The sequence below is a fragment of the Rhinopithecus roxellana genome, chromosome 13 (genome assembly GCF_007565055.1).
Source record: "Rhinopithecus roxellana isolate Shanxi Qingling chromosome 13, ASM756505v1, whole genome shotgun sequence".
Classification (NCBI taxonomy): Eukaryota; Metazoa; Chordata; class Mammalia; order Primates; family Cercopithecidae; genus Rhinopithecus; species Rhinopithecus roxellana.
The window spans coordinates 108,235,708-108,255,897 of NC_044561.1; the positions used below are offsets into that span (position 1 = coordinate 108,235,708).

At 43.2% G+C, this 20,190-nt stretch overlaps 1 protein-coding gene, 1 non-coding gene and 1 pseudogene across 5 annotated transcripts in view; all 3 read left to right on the forward strand.

Annotated features, from left to right (window-relative positions):
- The window catches only part of PHF20 (PHD finger protein 20), a 170,099-nt gene that overhangs the window by 92,326 nt on the left and 57,583 nt on the right, over window positions 1-20,190 (forward strand). The gene's annotated exons all lie outside the window — the stretch shown is intronic.
- LOC104680555 lies at window positions 5,929-6,229 on the forward strand (annotated as a pseudogene).
- On the forward strand, window positions 15,113-15,255 carry LOC115893125. The gene has a single exon (XR_004053065.1). It is a non-coding gene; the product is annotated as a U4 spliceosomal RNA (small nuclear RNA).

Genomic DNA, 20,190 nt, shown 5'->3' on the forward strand with positions numbered 1-20,190 from the left:
TTTTTTTTTGAGGTGGAGTCTCGCTCTGTCGCTCAGGCTAGAGTGCAGTGGTGCGATCTCGGCTCACTTCAGGCTCCACCTCCCGGGTTCACACCATTCTCCTGTCTCAGCCTCCTGAGTAGCTGGGACTACAGGCACCCGCCACCATGCCCAGCTAATTTTTTTTGTATTTTTAGTAGAGACAGGGTTTCACCGTGTTAGCCAGGATGGTCTCGATCTCCTGACCTCATGATCTGCCCGCCTTGGCCTCCCAAAGTGCTGGGATTACAGGCGTGAGCCACCACAACCGGCCTAATTTTGTCATTTTTGCTTTGTGTATTTTGAAGATCTTTTAGATGCATACACATTTATAATTTTTTTTTTTTTTTTTTTGAGACAGAATCTTGCTTTGTCACCCAGGCTGGAGTGCAGTGGTTGCAATCTCCATTCACTTCAACCTCTGCCTCCTGGGTTCAAGCAATTCTCATGTCTCAGCCTCCCGAGTAGCTAGGATTACAGGCATGTGCCACCACGTCCAGCTGATTTTTGTATTTTTAGTAGAGACAGGGTTTCTCCATATTGGCCAGGTTGGCCTTGAACTCCTGACTACAGATGATCTGCCCACCTCGGCTTCCCAAAGTGCTGGGATTACAGATGTGAGCCACCGTGTCTGGCCTAAATGTAATTGTTGATATGGTTGGGTTTTGGTCTAACATTTGACTGTGTTTTGCCTTTTTTTTTTTTTTTTTTTAAGACAGAGTCTTGCTCTATTGCCCAGGCTGGAGTGCAGTGGCGCGATTTCTGCTCACTGCAACCTCTGCTTCCTGGGTTGAAGCGATTCACCTGCCTCAGCCTCCTGAGTAGCTGGGATTATAGGCACCTGCCACCACAATCGGCTAATTTTTGTATTTTTTAGTAGAGATGGGGTTTCACCATGTTGGCCAGGCTGGTTGTCTGTTTATCTTATTTGTGTTTTGTTCTTTTGTTTCTTGTTTTTTAGGTTAACTGATTTTTTAAGAATTTCATTTTAATTCATCTGTTAGCTTTTAGATGTATTTCTAGCACTTTTAAAGAAGTTACTCTATGGATTATGGTATGCATCCTTAACTTTTCACAGTTCACTTTAGAGTTAATATTGAACCACTTTATGTAAAAATGTTCCATTAACCTCCCCCATGTTGTAGTTGTCACATGAATTATATCTACATATCCTATAAATTCCTTTTTAAAAAAAGTTTTATTTATTTTTTTGAGATGGAGTTTCACTCTTGTTGCCCAGGTAGAGTGCAATGGCGTGATCTTGGCTCACTGCAACCTCCGCCTCCCGGATTCAAGCAATTCTCCTGCCTCAGCCTCCCAAGTAGCTGGGATTACAGGCATGTGCCGCACGCCTGGCTAATTTTTTTTTTTTGTATTTTTAGTAGAGATGGAGTTTCACCATGTTGGTCAAGCTGGTCTGGAACTCCTGACCTCAAGTGATCTACCTGCCTTGGCCTCCCCAAAGTCCTGTGATTATAGGCATTAGCCACCACGCCTGGCCTATTATAAATTTCATAATGTAGTATTATAATTTTTGCTTTACACAATTATGTATGTTAAAGACAATAAGACAAAAGCAACAGTCGTATTTACACATGCCTATTTCCAATGTTCTTTATTTCTTCGAAGATTTCTTTTAAGCATGAAGAATTTCCTTCAGATTTTCTTATAAGTTCCTGATGACAAATTCTTCTGGTTTTTGTTTAAACTTGACTTTTTTTTTTAAAGATAGAGTCTCACTGTTTCCCAGGCTGGAGTGCGGTGGCACAATCACAGCTCAGAGTAGCCGGGACCGCCTGGACTCAAGTGATCCTCCTGCCTCAGTCACTTGAGTAGCTGGGTGTACAGGCATGTGCCATTATGCCCAGCTAATTTTTTTTCTTAACTTTTAGTTAAAAAACAAATAAGACTATGTGTCTTTAGAATTGCCTACTTTTTATTTGGATAACTTAAAAAAATATGTTTTGTTTTTTTTTTGAGATGGAGTCTCACTCTGTCGCCCAGGCTGGAGTGCAGTGGCCGGATCTCAGCTCACTGCAAGCTCCGCCTCCTGGGTTTACGCCATTCTCCCGCCTCAGCCTCCCGAGTAGCTGGGACTACAGGTGCCCGCCGCCACGCCCGGCTAGTTTTTTGTATTTTTTTAGTAGAGACAAGGTTTCACCGTGTTAGCCAGGATGGTCTCGATCTCCTGACCTCGTGATCCACCCGCCTCGGCCTCCCAAAGTGCTGGGATTACAGGCTTGAGCCACCGCACCTGGACTAAAAAAAATTTTTGAATAGTTTTTTTTTTTTTCCTTGGCCAAATGCTATATAGTTAACATAAATGTAGTAGAGCAGCTGTTTGAAAACAGTGAATCTCAGTACTCTGGGAGGTCGAGATGGGAGGATCACTTGAGGCCAGGAGTTCAAAACTCGCTATATTGAAGGTCTTGCATCAACATAGTGAGACCCTCTCTCTTCAAAAAATAAAAAAATTAGCCTGGCATGATGGTTCATGCCTATAGTCCCAGCTACTTGGGAGGCTAAGGTGGGAGGATCACTTAAACTGGGGAGGTCGAGGCTGCCGTGAGCTGCAATTGTACCACTGCCAGCCTGGGTGACAGAACAAGACTCTCTTAAAAATTTTTTAAAAATTGGCCGGGCGTGGTGGCTCACGCCTATAATCCCAGCACTCTTGGATGCCTAGGCGGGCAGATCACTTGAGGTCAGGAATTCGAGACCAGCCTGGCTAACATGGTGAAACCCCGTCTCTACTAAAAATACAAAAATTCACTGGGTGTGGTGGTGCGTGCCTGTAGTCCCAGCTACTCTGGAGATTGAGGCAGGAGAATCACTTAAACCCAGAAGGCAGAGGTTGCAGTGAGCTGAGATCGCACCACTGTACTACTCCAGCCTGGGTGACAGAGTGAGATTCCGTCTCAAAAAAAAAAAAAAAATTAAAAAATTAGAAGAGTACTGAAGTATTCACTCCTGGCTCATCTCTGCTGCTGTTCTGTTAGTCCTGTGTCTAGCTGAGTCCATAGTGTTGTGCTTCAGCCTTGAGGGCTTGTCGGGGCAAGGGATCTTCCTTTTTTTGCTCATCCTCCTCTCAGTGTTGGGGCTCTTCCCAGCCTGCTCTTCTGACAGGTGGGGCAAATTATTAAAGTTCATATATAAATGAGGTGGAAATTTAATCTCGGAATTTAGTTGTCTGTCGTGGCAGGGAGAGCTGTAGATGATCAGCCACATCCCTTGTGACTCAGCAGACTAAGCTTTTAATTATGTTGTCTTAAGGGTAGTGTTATGTTAGACATCACTTGAAATTTGTAGTTAATTGTTCCTATACCACTAGGAAATACGCCATGCATATAAGTGAGGAGACTAGATTGGAAGCTAACTCCAGTGCCTTTTGTAAAGTTTACATATTTTATGGGGTCTTGGGCTCTATTTTTTCCCAAAATATACACATACATAATTTCTGGCTTGCGTTAGCTAACTCAGCTATGTTTCTGGATTGTGGAGAGCACAGAATCAAGTATAGTTAAGGGTGGGACGGGTGAGTCTAGGGGAAAGGATGATGGTGAGATTTCACGTTGTCTTTTGCATCCTTACAAAGGTCCTTTGTAAGGGAATAATTTTGCCTTTCTAAGGGAATAATTTTGAAACTATTGCAACGGATTGAAACACTTATCTGTTTTCCAAGAGGGTTAATAGTAAGGGTGGAGGTCAAATTACTTTGAGCTTGAGCCAAGAGGAATAAATATAGCATGGAACCCATTACTGTATTTTTTCTTTTTTTTTGAATGAGGTATTTGCTTTTTGCTTTAGTGACTTAAAAGCCAGAGTAGATGGCTGGGTCTGGTGGCTTATGCCTGTAATCTCAGCACTTTGGGGGGTCGAGGTGGACAGATCACTTGAGGTCAGGAGTTCAAGACCAGCCTGGCCAACATGGTGACACCCCATCTCTATCAAAAATACAAAAATTAGCCAGGTATGATGGCAGGCGCCTGTAATCCTAGCTACTCGGGAGGCTGAGGTGGGAGAGTTGCTTGAACCTGGGAGGTGGAGGTTGCAGTGAGCTGAGATCGTGCCACTGTACTCCAGCTTAGGCGACAGAGTGAGACTGTATCTCAAAAATAACAAAATAAAAAAGCCAGAGGAGAATGCAGTTGTGACTGTTGTAATTGGGCAAGCATTCATTTATGCAGTAAAACAGAAGTTAGTAATTCCCCTAGAAGTTTAGAGGTCTCGGGCTGGGTGCGGTGGCTCATTCCTGTAATCCCAGCACTTTGGGAGGCCAAGGTGGGCAGATCACCTGACATTAGGAGTTTGAGACCAGCCTGGCCAACATGGTGAAACCTCATCTCTACTAAAGATACAAAAATTTGGCCGGGTGCGGTGGCTCACGCCTGTAATCCCAGCACTTTGGGAGGCTGAGGCGGGCGGATCACGAGGTCAGGAGATCAAGACCATCCTGGCTATCACAGTGAAACCCTGTCTCTACTAAAAATACAAAAAAATTAGCTGGGCATGGTGGCGGGCGCCTGTAGTCTCAGCTACTCGGGAGGCTGAGCCAGGAGAATGGCATGAACCTGGGAGGTGGAACTTGCAGTGAGCCAAGATTGTGCCACTGCACTCCAGACTGGGTGACAGAACGAGACTCCGTCTCAAAAAAAAAAAAGATACAAAAATTTGCTGGGCATGGTGGTGGGCGCTTGCCCAGATACTTGAGAGGCTGAGACAGGAGAAGTGCTTGAACCTGGGAGGGAGAGGTTGCAGTTTGCCGAGATTGTGCCACTGCACTCCAGCCTGAGAGACAGCGTGAGACTCCATCTCAAAAAATAATAATAAAAAAAAAGAAGTTTAGAGGTCATATTATTCTCTGAAAATGGGCTGCTGCAAATATTTAGCAAGTGCCTGGTAAGTGCCAGTGCCAGACCCTATTCTTTTCTTTCTTCTTTTTTTTTTTTTCGAGACAGAGTCTCACCGTGTTCCCCAGGCTGAAGTGCAGTGGTGCGATCTCGGCTCACTGCAACCTCCGCCTCCCAGGTTCAAGCAATTCCCCTGCCTCAGCCTCCCGCTTTCTTGTTTTGAAGGCGGGGTCTGACTCTTTCGCCCACGCTGTAGTGCAGTGGTATGATCTTAGATCACTGCAGCCTCTAACTCCTGTGCTCAAGTGATCCTCCTGCTTCAGCCTCAGACCCTATTCTAAGCTGTCTTATTGGTTAATATTCTACAAGAAGCATAGAATAAACAAGAAAGAAAACCAAATAGAAGTACAGGTCCATTCAGTTAAGTTATTTTTAGTAAATACTTGGTAGAAGTGGGACACTTTGCCACAGGATCCAGATCAGTGATTCTAACCCATGAAATCTTGCTGTGTTTGTTGTTAGTTATAAAATGAATGAATTGTCATTGAAGTATAAAAAATTAACAAATGATTTATGTCTAAATTAACTAGTTACGATTTAGCATGATGACTATAATATTTTTTGCAAATGATTTACTTTTAAATTAACCAGTTGAGATTTAGTGTAATGCCTATAGTATTTCAGCTTTAATGAATTTGTGTTCTCTATGGTTTCTTGAGCAGGAGAGTCATAGATCTACAGCCATTTTAGTTGGGGAAGTTGTGGGTGTCTGTGGTTTTTCATATCATCAATTATGTATTGTGATGGAAAACTGATAGATAATTCATTATTCTGGGGGTTAGAGAGATGAATGTGACATCTGGTCTAGGCCCTTCCAGGTCTTTCTGTCCAGAGGAATGGATGAGACTTCAGATACCTATGGTACAAGAAAGATGATGTCATGACAAACTTAGAATAAAACTACAAGAATAGAGAGAAGAATGACAGTGATAATGTGTGCTACATAGAAATTGACCTCTTCAGGTTGGCCTGTGAGAGGTTTTCTTGCTCTAGGGAGATTCTTTAAGCAATCACTATGTCAACAAACACAGATGTTTCCCTTTCTGAATTCATATGATGAAGATCAGGGATCCAAACTTATTCAAAAAGCTAAAGAGGCACTATTCGTACCTGTTGGAATAGAAGGTTTTGCAGCAATTGTTGCATATTGGTTATACAAATTGAAGAGCAGGGGAAATACTAAAATGTCCCTTCATCTGATCCACATGTGTGTGGCAGCCCAAGGCTTTGTTGTAGGAGCAGTTACTGTTGTTATGGGCTATTCCATGTATCGAGAATTCTGGGCAAAACCTAAGCCTTAGAAGAAGAGATGCTGTCTTGGTCTTGTTGGAGGAGCTTGCTTTAGTTAGACATCTCATTATTGAAGTTATGTATTATCGTTGAAAATAAACTAATTTGTATGGGTTTAGATGGTAACATGGCATTTTGAATATTGTCTTACTTTCTTACAGGCTTGATTTGCCTGGTGACCAAATTACTAGTGACTAGTTTACTAACTAGGTCATTCAAGGAAGTCAAGTTAACTTAAAAGAAACATGTCACCTAAATGCAGTTGATGGTGTCAAAATGTCCACCTTCTTAAATTGTTAAGATGAACTTAGTTCTTAAGAAGATAACGGGCCAACCCTGAAGTACTCCCAGTTTGCTGCAGAGTCTCATGTATTTTGGATGTTATAGAAGAGTCCTATTTGCCTCAGTTAATTTAACTATTTTTCTGCCTGTTTTGTGGGCTGGCTGGCTCTTTTAGAACTCTGTCCAAAAAGTGCTTGGAATATAACTTGTAAAGCTTCCCACAACTGACAATATGTATATGTGCGTATGTTTAAACCAAATCTAGAAAACTTATAGTAGAGCTGCATAATAGCAGTATTTATTAAAGAATCACAGTTGTAAACGTGAGAATAACTTATGGATTCTAGTTTATTTCTTTAGTAATTGCAAATTATATTTTTGCTGCTGTTATATTAGAATAATTTTTAAATGTCATCTTGAAATAGAAATATGTATTTTAAGCACTCATGCAAAGGTAAATGAACACTTTTTAAATGTGTGCATTTCTTATTTTTTCCATAAGAATTATAAACATTAAACTGAACAAATTACCTATAATGGTTTTGATTAATGGCTTAAGAGCAATCTGGTTAGGCCAGACAGTATACCGAAACTTTTATATACCATAGAATGTTATTACGCTTGTGAAATTCTCTTATCATGTTACCACCATGGAATTTACATTCCATGGTGGTAACATGGTATATGTATTGTTATTAAAGTGACCCATGTCAAAAAAAAAGAAAGAAATTGACCTTTCAAGACCAGCCTGGGCAACATGGTGAAACCCCATGTCTCCAAAAAAAAAAAAAAAAGCCCAAAACAAAACCCCAAAAAACAAATTAGCCGGGTGTGGTGGCATGAGCCTGTAATCCCAGCTACTTGTGAGGCTGAGGTGGGAGGATTGATTGAGCCCTGGAGGTCAAAGCTATAATAAGCCATGATCATGGCAACACTGTGCTCCAGAGCCGTGACAGGGTGAGACCGTGTGAAAGAAGGAAAGAAAGAGAGAAAGAGAAAGAAGAGAGAGAGAGAGAAAGAAATTAATTGACTTCAACTCACTTACTGAGCCTTTAACATATGCCTAGGACTGCTAACTGTTGAGTATGCAAAGATGACTGGGCACTCTTGGTCTTAGTGTTCATTAACTGCTATTTGGATTTGCTATTTGCCTCTTGGGGAGAGGTTGGTGCTTTAGGGGCAGGGATGGAAGAAGGTGGTACTTGCACAGGACCTTGAAGGATGGGTAGCAGTTAGGCATTTGAAAATGTAGGCAAAGCAGCTAGCATGGCATGACCACAGGGCCATTTCTGAGACTGTCAGGTATGTGTTTTGACTTGATTGCAGACTTCCTGAAGTGGATTAAGGTGGGGTAAGTTGCTGCCAAACTGAGGTTGGTTGCTTTGAGGAATTTATTGAGAAACTGAAAAATGCTTCATTTTCAGGATAGGGAGATAGCCTGTGTTGGCAGGGTTGCTTTCCTTCCATTTAGCTATTTTGTGGCCATATGGTATTTTTTTCTGCATATATTTTAAAGAAGTTTTTATTTTGAAATAATTTGTTATTAAGAATGTTGTCAAAAATGGTGCAAAGAATATACCTTTAACCAAATTCCCCGATTGCCAGCAATTTACCATATTTGCTTTATTATTCTTTTTTTTTTTTTTTTTCTGAGACGGAGTCTTGCTCAGTCACCTAGGCTGGAGTGCAGTGACACAATCTTGGTTCACTGCAAGCTCCGCCTCCCGGGTTCACGCCGTTCTGCTGCCTCAGCCTTCTGAGTAGCTGGGACTACAGGTGCCCACCAACACGCCTGGCTAATTTTTAAAATATTTTTAGTAGAGATGGGGTTTCACCATATTAGCCAGGATGGTCTCGATCTCCTGACCTCGTGATCCACCCACCTCGGCCTCCCAAAGTGCTGGGATTACAGGAGTGAGCCACCACGCCCGGCTCGGTAAAAAAATAGAATATTTAAAAAAAATAAAAATATTCTATTTTTCAAAGTACTTTTTCTAGATGGGATGCAGTGGCTCACGCCTGTAATTCCAGCACTTTGGGAGCCTGAGGCGGGCAGATCACTTGAGGTCAGGAGTTCGAGACCAGCCTGGCCAACATAGTGAAACCCTGTCTCTACAAAAATAAAAAAATTAGTTGGGCATGATGGCACATGCTTGTAGTCCTAACTACTTGAGAGGCTGAGGCAGGAGAATCTCTTGAACTTGGGAGGTGGAGATTGCAGTGAGCCAAGATCGTGCCACTGTACTCCAGCCTAGGTGACAGAGTGAGACTCTGTCTCAAAGAAAATAAAAATTATTAATTTTTTTTTTAGAAAGCATTTTTTCTGAATTGTTTAAAAATAAGTTCCAGACCTTTATCCCTAAATGCTTTTTTTTTTTTTTTTTTTTTTTTTTTTTTTGAGACAGAGTTTCTCGCTCTTGTCACCCAGGCTGGAATATAGTAGTGCGATTTCTACTCACTGCAACCTCTGCCTCCTGGGTTCAAGAGATTCTCTTGCCTCAGCTTCCCAAGTAGCTTGGATTACAGGCGCACGCTACCATGCCTGACTAATTTTTGTATGTTTAGTAGAGACTGGGTTTCACCATGTTGGCCAGGCTGGTCTTGAACTCCTGACCTCAGGTGATCCACCGACCTCAGCCTTGCAAAGTGCTGGGATTATAGGTGTGAGCCACCACCGCACCCGGCCTCCCTAAGTACTTTTTAGAAAATCCCCTATTTAATTAGCCAGGCATGGTAGTGTGCACCTGTAATCCCAGCTACTCGGGAGGCTGAGGTGGGAGAATTGCTTGAACCCAGGAGGCGGAGGTTGCGGTGAGCCAAGATAGCACCACTGCACTCCAGCCTGGGTGACAGAGCAAGACTCTGTCAAAAAAAAGAAAATATGAAAAAGAAAAAAAAATCCGTATTTCCTAAAGACAAGGACATTCTTCTACATTACCACAATATAATTTTCAAAATCAGGACTTTCTTCAGACTTTATCAGTCTGTGCCTTTCACCCCATTTATGGCAGTCATCTTGTCTTTATTCTGTATGCTTTTTCTGGGCAATTGAAAAAAATATTCGTAAATTTGAAAAGAACTCCAGAAATATACAAGGATAATTCAACTAACATTCTTGTCTCCCGTAGTCCCATGGCCCACTACTGTTAGTATTTGGTCATGAGGGCCTCAGGACCACACACTGGCCTGCAGGGCCCAGCTTCTTCTGGCCACCTGTTGCCTCACCTTCCTGTTGATTCTGCTGCAGCCACATGGCCTCCTTGCTATCCTGCAGGTATAGCAGATACACTCCTACCTCTGGGCCTTGTTCAAGCACACTTTTATTGAATACTTTTTATTCCCAGCCAGAGCAAGTAGGTCCATGGGGAAACATATCAGTAATGTGATGGGTAATATTTATTTATGTATTCATTCATTTATTTGTTTGAGAAGGGTTTTGCTCTGTCATCCAGGCTGGAGTGTAGTGGCATGATCATAGCTCACTGCAGCCTCGACCTCCTGGGCTTAAGCCATCTTTCCGCATCAGCCTCCTGAGTAGCTAGGACTACAGACATGTGGCACCAAGCTTGGCTAATTTTTAAATTTTTTGTGGAGACAGGGTCTTGATTTATTGCCCATGCTGGTCTTGAACTCTGGGACCCCACCTTGGCCTCCCAAAGTGGTGGGATTGGAGGTGTGAGTCACTATGCCCAGCCCTATCTCCTTTCACAATTACATGTAATTAGGCCGGGCACAGTGGCTCAAGTCTGTAATCCCAGCACTTTGGGAGGCCAAGGCAGGCAGATCACCTGAGGTCAGGAGTTAAAGACCAGCTTGGACAACATGGCGAAACCCTGTTTCTACTAAAAATGCAAAAATTTAGCCAGGTGCGGTGGTGTGTGCCTGTAGTCCCAGCTACTCTGGAGGCTGAGAGAGGAGAATTGCTTGAGCGTGGGAGGCGGAGGTTGCAGTGAGCCGAGATCACGTTATTGCACTCCAGCCTGGGTGACAGAACGACACTCTGTCTCAAAAAAAAAAGAAAAGAAAAAAATGAAAAGAATATAATTAGCTAGGCATTGTGGCACACGGCTGTAGTCCCAGCTACTCGGGAGGCTGACGTGGGAGGATCGCTCTAAGCCCAGGCATTCAGTGTTGCAGTAAGCTATGATCCTACCACTGCACTCCAGCCTTGACAACGGAGTGAGACCCTGTCTCTGGAAAAACAGAAACAAAAACAATTACATATAATTTATTTCATTGTATGGATGTTCCATAATTTATTTACCTAGCGCCTGCTGAAAGACATTTAAGTTCTTTCTAACTTTTCCCTATTAATTCTCCTTGTTTTACAAAGAGCCTAATATTTGGCATGAAGGAGTGACTTAGCTAGATTGGCACACTTCCTAATGGTCGGTATTGTAGAGGTTGGTAAAATTAAATTAAATTTTTGTTTGAGACAGGATCTCATTCTGTCATCCAGGCTGGAATGCAGTGGCACTGTCACGGCTCACTGCAGTCTTGACTTCCAGAACTTCAGTGATCCTCCCACTGTTCAGCCTCCTGAATCATTCTGACTGCAGGCACTCTCCATCACTCCTGGCTAATTTTTGTATTTTTTGTAGAGACAGGGTTTTGCCATTTTGCCCAGACAGGTCTCGAACTCCAGAGCTCAAGCAATCCACTTGCCTCGGCTTCCCAAAGTGCTGAAATTATAGGTGTGAGCCAGTGTGCCTTGGCCCAGAGTCTGTAACTGTTGTTTTCCTGCTGAGTGCCTAATTCCATCTGATAAGATGCTGGGTGCTGTATAAATCAAGTGAAATGAACAGAGTCCCTGCCTTTAGGGGCATTGCACAGTATGTGATGCAAACTTCTGCTCTCGGGGCACTCATTAAAGCAGTGTGTACACTCAGAGTAAGAGACTTAGTAGGGTGGCTAGGTTTGGAGGGTGGTGTGTGGTACAAGTGATGTCAGTACTCCAGGACTGGATGGTGCCTTTTGAATTCTTTGAGTTGTGGAAGATGTCTTGATCTGGAAACTGAATGGTGTTTCTGGTGTTTCTTTTGGAACATAGGTTTAGTGGTATGAGTACAGAATGATCCAGAAAGATTGCTGGGTGAAAGGGAGGTTGTTGAGAACTCATTCACCAGGAATGTATTACGTAAGTAAGTAGGAAATAGGGCGGGACTATGACCATCTTCAGAAGCATCCAGCCAGGCCCCTGGAAGCTGGGATGCTGCGGTAGTCACTGTTTAGTGATTGCTGTCCTGAGCTGGTGCCACAGTCTTGCGTTTTTAAACTGAGATGGAGTCACAATCTGATAAATTGGTGTGAAGGGGGCTCGTGGGCAGCAGGAGGAGGAGGAGCTGGGAGGGCAACACATCTAGTCCAGAGCTAACTGTTCCAACCTAATTCTGGCACTTGGGGCAGCTCTGCCACCTTGTGGAATGAGTGCTCAGCGATTTTTGTGGGGGCTGAGTGCATACGTATGCATTCCAGGGGCCAGCCTTGAAATGTTCACCAGGACTGTATGTGGGTGTGGTTCCTTTCCTTCCACTTAGGTATTTATGGCTTCAAAGTATTCTTCCTATGTATATAGATGCATATTTTTTCCTGAATATATATTTTAGGAAGTTTTTATTTTGAAATAATTTAGATTTATACACCTATGTAGTGTGGGTTAAAAAAATGACAAAAAATAATTTCAGATTTATAAAAAAGTTACAAAAATAGCAAAAAGATTTCCCTTATACCCTTCCCTATGTTGGAAAATATAGATTCCCCAATTGCTAGCAATTTACCATGTTAGCTTTATTATTCTCTCCCAGATTTTATTTTATTTTTTGAGATGGAGTCTTACTCGGTTGCCCAAGCTAGAGTATAGTGGCGAGATCTTGGCTCACTGCAACCTCCGCCTCCTGGGTTCAAGCAATTCTCCTGTCTCCGCCTCCCGAGTAGCTGGAATTACAGGCACACGCCGCCATGCCTGGCTAATTTTTTTTGTATTTTTAGTAGAGATGGAGTTTCACCATGTTGGTCAAGCTGGTCTTGAACTCCTGACCTCAAGTGATCTACCCACCTTGGCCTCCCAAAATGCTGGGATTACAGGCGTGAGCCACTGTGCCCAGCCCGCTCCCAGGTTTTTTAATGTAGTTTTTTGAATTGTTTGAAAATAAATTGCCAACCTTTAGCTCTGAATATTTCAGTATGTATTTCCTGAAAACAAGGACATTCTCTTTCGTTCACACAATATAATCAAAATCAAGACCTTTTAAAAACTTTGCCATTTGTTCTAATAATGTTCTTTGTGGCAAAAATGGGGGTGAATTTTTTTTATTTCTGGTCAAGATCCAATCCAGGAACACATGTTGAATTCAGCTGTCATATTTCTTTTGTCTCCTTTAATCTGAAACAGACCTTCAGTCTTCTACTTTTTTTTTTTACTGGAGTGAGGGACAGGGGAATAAACTTTTTTTTTTTTTTTTTTTTAACTTTTTAAAAATGAGATCTTCAGTTTTTTGTCTTTTATGACCTTCACATTACATTTTTGAAGAATATGATGTCCCTCAATTTGGGTTTTTCTGATTTATCTTCATAATTTGATTTGGGTTATTCACTTTTCACAGAAATACCATATAAGTGATGTGTCCTTTTCAGGTGCATTCTATCAGGAAGCACATGAAAACCTCTTTGTCCCACTTACTGGTGACATTAACTTTTGTCACTTACCTAAGGTAGTATCTACCAGCTTTTTCTACTATAAGGCTGTTATTACCCCTATATAATGAATACATTTCTTGTGAGAGAAACTTTGAGACTATGTAAATATCTTATTTCTTCATCAAACTTTCACCCATTATTTTAGCATCTACTGGTATTTCTTTCCTGAAACCGTTTTTACTGTGATGGCTGCCAAATGGTGATATCTAACTTTCATCATTCCTTCAACAGGTATAAGTTTATATTCTGTCTTAGGGGGCTGTATCTCCCTTCTTTCCTTCCTTTCCTTGTTTGTTTATCCGCATGGGCTCATGGATTCTTATGTCGTTCTATGGGTTGTACTCTGTTTCTGTCATTATTTTAATGCCAAAAAGATTATAATCTTGAGATCTTATCAGTAAATACTTTTTTTTTTTTTTTTGAGACAGAGTCTCACTCTGTTGTCCAGGCTGAAGTGCAGTGATGAGATCTCTGCTCACTGCAACTTCTGCCTCCTGGGTTCAAGTGATTCTTCTGCCTCAGCCTCCCGAGTAGCTGGGATTACGGGTGCCCACCACCACACCCAGCCTTTTTTTTTTTTTTTTTTTTTGTAGCTTTAGTAGACACTGATCCAGGCTGGTCTCAAACTCTTGACCTCAAGTGATCCACCCGCCTCACCCTCCCAGTGTTGGGATTACAGGTGTGAGCCACTGTGCCTGGCCTCAGCTAATCCTTTGATTGCTTTTTGATGCTTCAAGCTGAAAAAGTTATTCCTTCACAGACATGAACAATATTTTGTTCATTATATTATGTTAAATATATATCAAAAAGGTATCAAACTCCTGGGCCACATGATGTCGTTGCCGACAAGAATACCAACTGTGTTGGGCCTTGGTCCTGAGGGAACACATGACAATGAGAAGTGACTCTTTTCCCCTGGCTGGAGAAGTGACAAATAACAGGATCCAGGAGCAGATGTTAAGTGCTGATGATGAGGTACAGCAGATAGTCATTTGTGGCAGGAGTTGATGGAGTGTGGTCCCTGAGAGCCAGGGCCATCTGGATGTCTTCCTGTTTGTGGAGTGAGCTGGGTCTGGATGGAAGTGAAGACTTGGCTGAGCCAGGGAGGAATGGCAGGAAGAGGGCACAGGCCAAGCAGGGGTGTGAACTGCGAGAGCATGAAGCAGTTGTTGGAGTAGGAGCTGAGGCCTCCTTGTGGATGAATGGGAGGTACGTTTGGAAGCAAGATGCTGCTTGGGGTGACGTGGGCCTTGAATGCCAGACTGAGCATTGCCTGCCAGACTGAATATCACCATCATCGTAATCTAATCATAGTCATCCAGTTGTGAGGTCATCTGATGCTGGCAATGGGCATACAAAATATTACATAGGATATTTATTTCTAAGCCAAGTTTCAGAAAACAATTTACAAACTTTTTTTAGTATAAACATAGTGTATGCTTACTATATAAGGAAAAGTATATAACTACTCAAGTATATATAGATCCCACTCTATATTATCTGTTGCTGTGTGACAGTATTACCACAAATATAGTAGCTGAAACAACACATTTGTTTTCTCACAGTTTCTGTGGGTGAGGAGTTCAAGCATAGCTTAGCCAGGTCCTCTGCAAGCTTATAATCCAAGGGTTGGCTCGGGCTATATTCTCATCTGAGCACTCTACTGGGGAGGGTTCCAGGCTTACCTGATGGTTGGTGGCATTCAGTCCTTGTAGACTGTCAGACTGAGGGCCTTGGTTTTTGCTGGTGCACTCAGTTCCTTGCCTCATGTAGAGCAGCTCACAACGTAGCAGGTTGTTTCACTAAGACAGCGAGGAGGAGTGTTTCCTAGTAAGACAGACACTGTAGTCTTACCTAATACAATCGTAAAAGTGACATACTGTCTCCTTTGCCATATTCTGTTAGAGACAGGTTACAGCTTTGCCCAGTGGCAGTATCCTAGCCAATGAGGTTTATCCGAGGTGTGATTATTAAAATAATTGAAAACTTTTCCCAATACACTGCAGTGACAACTTGCAGCATAGGTTGGCAATGGCAATTTTTGACATCTCTATGGAGACTGAATTAAAATTAAAAAAAAAAAAAGAAGTTATAGGTTGTGCCCACACTCAAGAAGAAGAGGTTATATAGGGCATGAATACCAGAAGGCAGGGATTATTAAGAAACATTTTAGGGTTTAACTCCATACCCTCCCTCGAAAATAGATAACGAAAACACTGCTTAGGGTTACCTTTTTTTTTTTTTTTTTTGAGACAGAGTTTCGTTCTTGTTGCCCAGGCTGGAGTGCAATGGCATGATCTCGACTTACCGCAACCTCTGCCTCCCGGGTTCAAGCAAATCTCCTGCCTCCATCTCCTGAGTAGCTGGGATTACAGGCTTGCACCACCACGCCTGGCTACTTTTGTATTTTTTAGTAGAGATGGGGTTTCTCCATGTTGGTCTGGCTGGTTCCCAACTCCCGACCTCAGGTGATCCACCTACCTTGACCTCCCAAAGTGTTGGGATTACAGGCATGAGCCACCACTCCTGGCCTAGGGTTACCGTTATTAAAAGCAAAATTTGTGGACCATTTTTCTCTGCACATACCAAAGTATAGTAGTAATTTAGGAGCAACAAGAGCAAAGGGTGACTCTTGAGATTTTGAGCCTGGATGCCCAGGAGAGAGCTCTGTGCTTTTTCTTGATTCCTCCAAACAATAATTTGTTAAACAGGAGGGAGAGGACAGAGCATGTAAATGATGATGCCAGTAACTACTTGGAAATAGTGATTTTCATACTGCTTTTAAAAGAGGAATAAATTAGTTTCAGTAGATGACCTTACCCCAAGAGTAATTGAGTTCCCCCTCACATTTGAACCAGAACCTTTGAGGATTTAATTTACAATATTTTCTTCTGGGCATGGTGACTTATGCCTGTAATCCCAGCACTCTGGGAGGCTGAGGCAGGAGGATCACTACTTGAGCCAAGGAGTTAGAGATCAGCCCTGGGCAACATAGGGAGACCCTCATTGCGCTCTTTTTTTTTTTTTTTTTTTTTTAAATAATAATTTACATGTCTTCTGCCCTCTGTCTTTGAGTAACTGCTTCCATGTTGACAAGAACCATGTTAATACGCTAAGAGTGGATGATGTCACTTAACTGGCGTCACCAACTCCTGCCATGTATATTCTAAATGAACTGTCCTCCCATAGGGGAATACACACCTGTGTGTGTAGACTCTGCCCCAGCAGGCCCATTTGACAACCAGTGGCTCTCTTAGTTTCTTTTTTCTGTTTGTTTTTTTGAAATGGAGTCTCACTGTGTCACCTGGGCTGGAGTGCCCTGGCACAATCTCGGCTCACTACAACCTCTGCCTCTGGGCTCAAGCGATTCTCCTGCCTCAGCCTCCTGAGTAGCTGGGATTATAGGTGCACACCACTATGCCCAGCTAACTTTTGTATTTTTAGTAGAGACGGGGTTTCGCCATGTTAGCCAGGCTAGTCTCAAACTCCTGACCTCGTGATCTGCCCATCTCGTCCTTCCAAAGTGCTGAGATTATAGGCGTGAGCCACCATGCCCGGCCCTATACATAATTTTCTATTTTGCTGATAATATTTTCAGTTTTATTTTTTATTTTGAGAGAATCTCACTTTGTCACCCAGGCTGGAGTGCTGTGGCACAATCTCAGCTCACGGCAACCTCCACCTCCTGGGTTCAAGCAATTTTCGTGCCTCAGCCTCCTGAGTAGCTGGGACAACAGACACGCACCACCACGCCCGGATAAATTTTTGGATTTTTAGTAGAGACAGAGTTTCACCATGTTGGCCAGGCTGGTCTTCAACTCCTGACCTCAAGTGATCTGCCCGCCTCAGCCTCCCAGACTGCTGAAATTACACACATGAGCCACTGTGCTTGGCCATATTTTGAGTTTTATTTCACATAGTTATACCACACATATTCTGTTTCTTAATTTTTAAAATTTATTATTATTTTTTAATTATTTTTGAGACAGGGTCTCACTGTTGCTTAGGCTCTAGTCTCAGTGGTGCAATCTCGGCTCACTGCAACCTCCGTTCCCAGGTTCAAGTGATTCTCCCACCTCAGCCTCCTGAGTAGCTGGGACTACAAGCATTCACCACCATGCCTGGCTAATTTTTGTATTTTTTGGTAGAGACAGGGTTTCCTCATGTTGTCCAGGCTGGTCTTGAACTCCTGACCTCAAGTGATCCACCCACCTTGGCCTCCCAAAGTGCTGGGATTACAGGCATGAACCACCACCCCCAGCACTATTTATTTATTTTTTGAGACAGGTTCTGTCTCACGCTGTTGCCCAAGCTGGAGTGCAGTGGTGGGATCACGGCTTACTGCAGCATCGACCTTCTGGGTTCAGTCTATCCTCCTGCCTCAGTCTCCTGAGTAGCCGAGACTATGAGTACGTGCCACCACACCCAGCTACTTTTTATATTTTTTTGTAGAGATGGGGTCTCACTATGTTGCTCAGGCTGGTCTTGAACTCCTGGGCTTTAGTTACCCACCCACCTTGGCCTCCCAAAGTGCTGGAATTACAGGTGCGAGCCACTACGCCTGGTCTATTTTAAAATGTAGAATATTTTTGCTGAATGCATAATTTCAATGTTCCTATTGTGATTTTGTTAATTACCACTAATCCTTCATTGTTTGATTAATAAAGTAGGGCAATTAGATGTTAGAATTTTGCAGATTATACCAGTGACACATGGCCCCTTGGCTAGGATTATGCATAACTTATGATTGTTTTGAGCAAAGAACTATGAGGTCAGTGACAACAATAATGACAAGTAATATTCAAGTAACCTCTTGCTGTTAATACTGGCTTTTGTGGCCAGGCACGGTGGCTCATGCCTTGTAATCCCAACACTTTGGGAAGCTGAAGTGGTGGATCACCTGGGGTCAGGAGTTCAAGACCAGCCTGGCCAAAAGGGTGCTACTAAAAATACAAAATAGGCCAGGCGCGGTGGCTCAAGCCTGTAATCCCAGCACTTTGGGAGGCCGAGACGGGTGGATCACGAGGTCAGGAGATCGAGACCATCCTGCCTAACACGGTGAAACCCCGTCTCTATTAAAAAATACAAAAAACGGCCGGGCGCGGTGGCTCAAGCCTGTAATCCCAGCACTTTGGGAGGCCGAGACGGGCGGATCACGAGGTCAGGAGATCAAGACCATCCTGGCTAACACGGTGAAACCCCGTCTCTACTAAAAATACAAAAAACTAGCCGGGCGACCTGGCGGGCGCCTGTAGTCCCAGCTACTCGGGAGGCTGAGGCAGGAGAATGGCGTGAACCTGGGAGGCGGAGCTTGCAGTGAGCTGAGATCCGGCCACTGCACTCCAGCCTGGGTGACAGAGCGAGACTCCGTCTCAAAAAAAAAAAAAAAAAAATACAAAAAACTAGCCGGGCGAGGTGGTGGGCGCCTCTAGTCCCAGCTACTTGGGAGGCTGAGGCAGGAGAATGGCGTGAACCCGGGAGGCGGAGCTTGCAGTGAGCTGAGATCCGGCCACTGCACCCCAGCCTGGGCAACAGAGCAAGACTCCATCTCAAAAAAAAAACCACAATAAAATAATTAGCTGGGCATGGTGGCACACGCCTCTAATCGTAGCTACTTGGGAGGCTGAGGTAGGAGTATCGCTTGAACCCTGGAGGTGGAGGTTGCAGTGACCCGAGATTGCTCCACTGCACTTCAGCCTGGGTGACAGAGTGAGACTCTGTCTCAAAAACAAAACAAACAAACAACAGCAAAACAAAACTGGGTTTTGTCTTTGACTGCCTCATGGAAACATATAGGAGACTTGTGAAATAAGTATTCTTATTCCCATTTAACAATGAGGAAACAGTCTTGGAGAGGCTAGCTCCCATGTTTGATGTGACAGTACACTAACATAAGTAAGAGAAGTAAAGAATGCAACATATTCCAGGCCGGGCACAGTGGCTCATGCTTGTAATCCCAGCACTTTGGGAGGCCAAGGTGGGTGGGTCACCTGCAGTCAGGAATTTGAGACCAGCCTGTCCTAAATGATGAAACCCGGTCTGTACTAAAAATACAAAAATTAGCTGGGTGTGATGGCAGACACCTGTAATCCCAGCTACTTGGGAGGCTGAGGCAGAAGAATCGCTTGAACCCAGGAGGCGGAGGTTGCAGTGAGCTGAGATCATGCCACTGCACTCCAGCCTGGGCGACAGAGAGAGACTCCGTGTCAAAAAAAAAAAAAAGCAGCACATTGGGTATTTCAATATTTTAGAAAAAGGAATGAACAAAACCAACTGTTATACAAATAGAAAGGGAAGGACTACAGGATCCATAAAGTACTTACAGGAATTCTTCAAGGCAGGACAGAATCTTTTCTGCTGAGAGACCGGGGTGAAGGCATTGTGCAAGGAGGTGGTATTTGAAGGATGAGCAAGACTTGGTTTGCAAGTGTGAACAACATGCCAAATAGAGGGAACCACATGGTCTAGACTGGCTGAACTGGCAGCCTTTATTGTGCATACAGAGGGCTCCTTTTGGCTGTAGTGTGCAAAAATTAGGATAAGGTTGTGAAGTCTGGAAAATATAAATTTTCGTATCTAAAAATTTGGGTTCAAAAGTAAAATAGTCCACTTTGCAAAACCTTCATGAGAAAGGGACGATTGCTTAAGTCTTGGTGTTTATGTGTCTTTTTTGTTGTTCTATTTTTTAATATTATTTATTTATTTATTTACTGTTTGAGACAAAGTTTGTCACTTTGTTGCCCAGGCTGGAGTGCAGTCGTGTAATCTCAGCCCACTGCAACCTCCGCCTACCAGGTTCAAGCGATTCACCTGCCTCAGCCTCCTGAGAAGCTGAGATTACAGGCATCCAGCTAATTTTTTTCTATTTTTTGTTTGTTTGTTTGTTTTTGGCAGTGGAGGGGGGCAGTCTCGGTCTCTTGCCCAGTCTCGAGTACAGTGGTGCGATCTCAGTTCACTGCAACCTTTGCTTCCCAGTTTCAAGCGATTCTCCTGC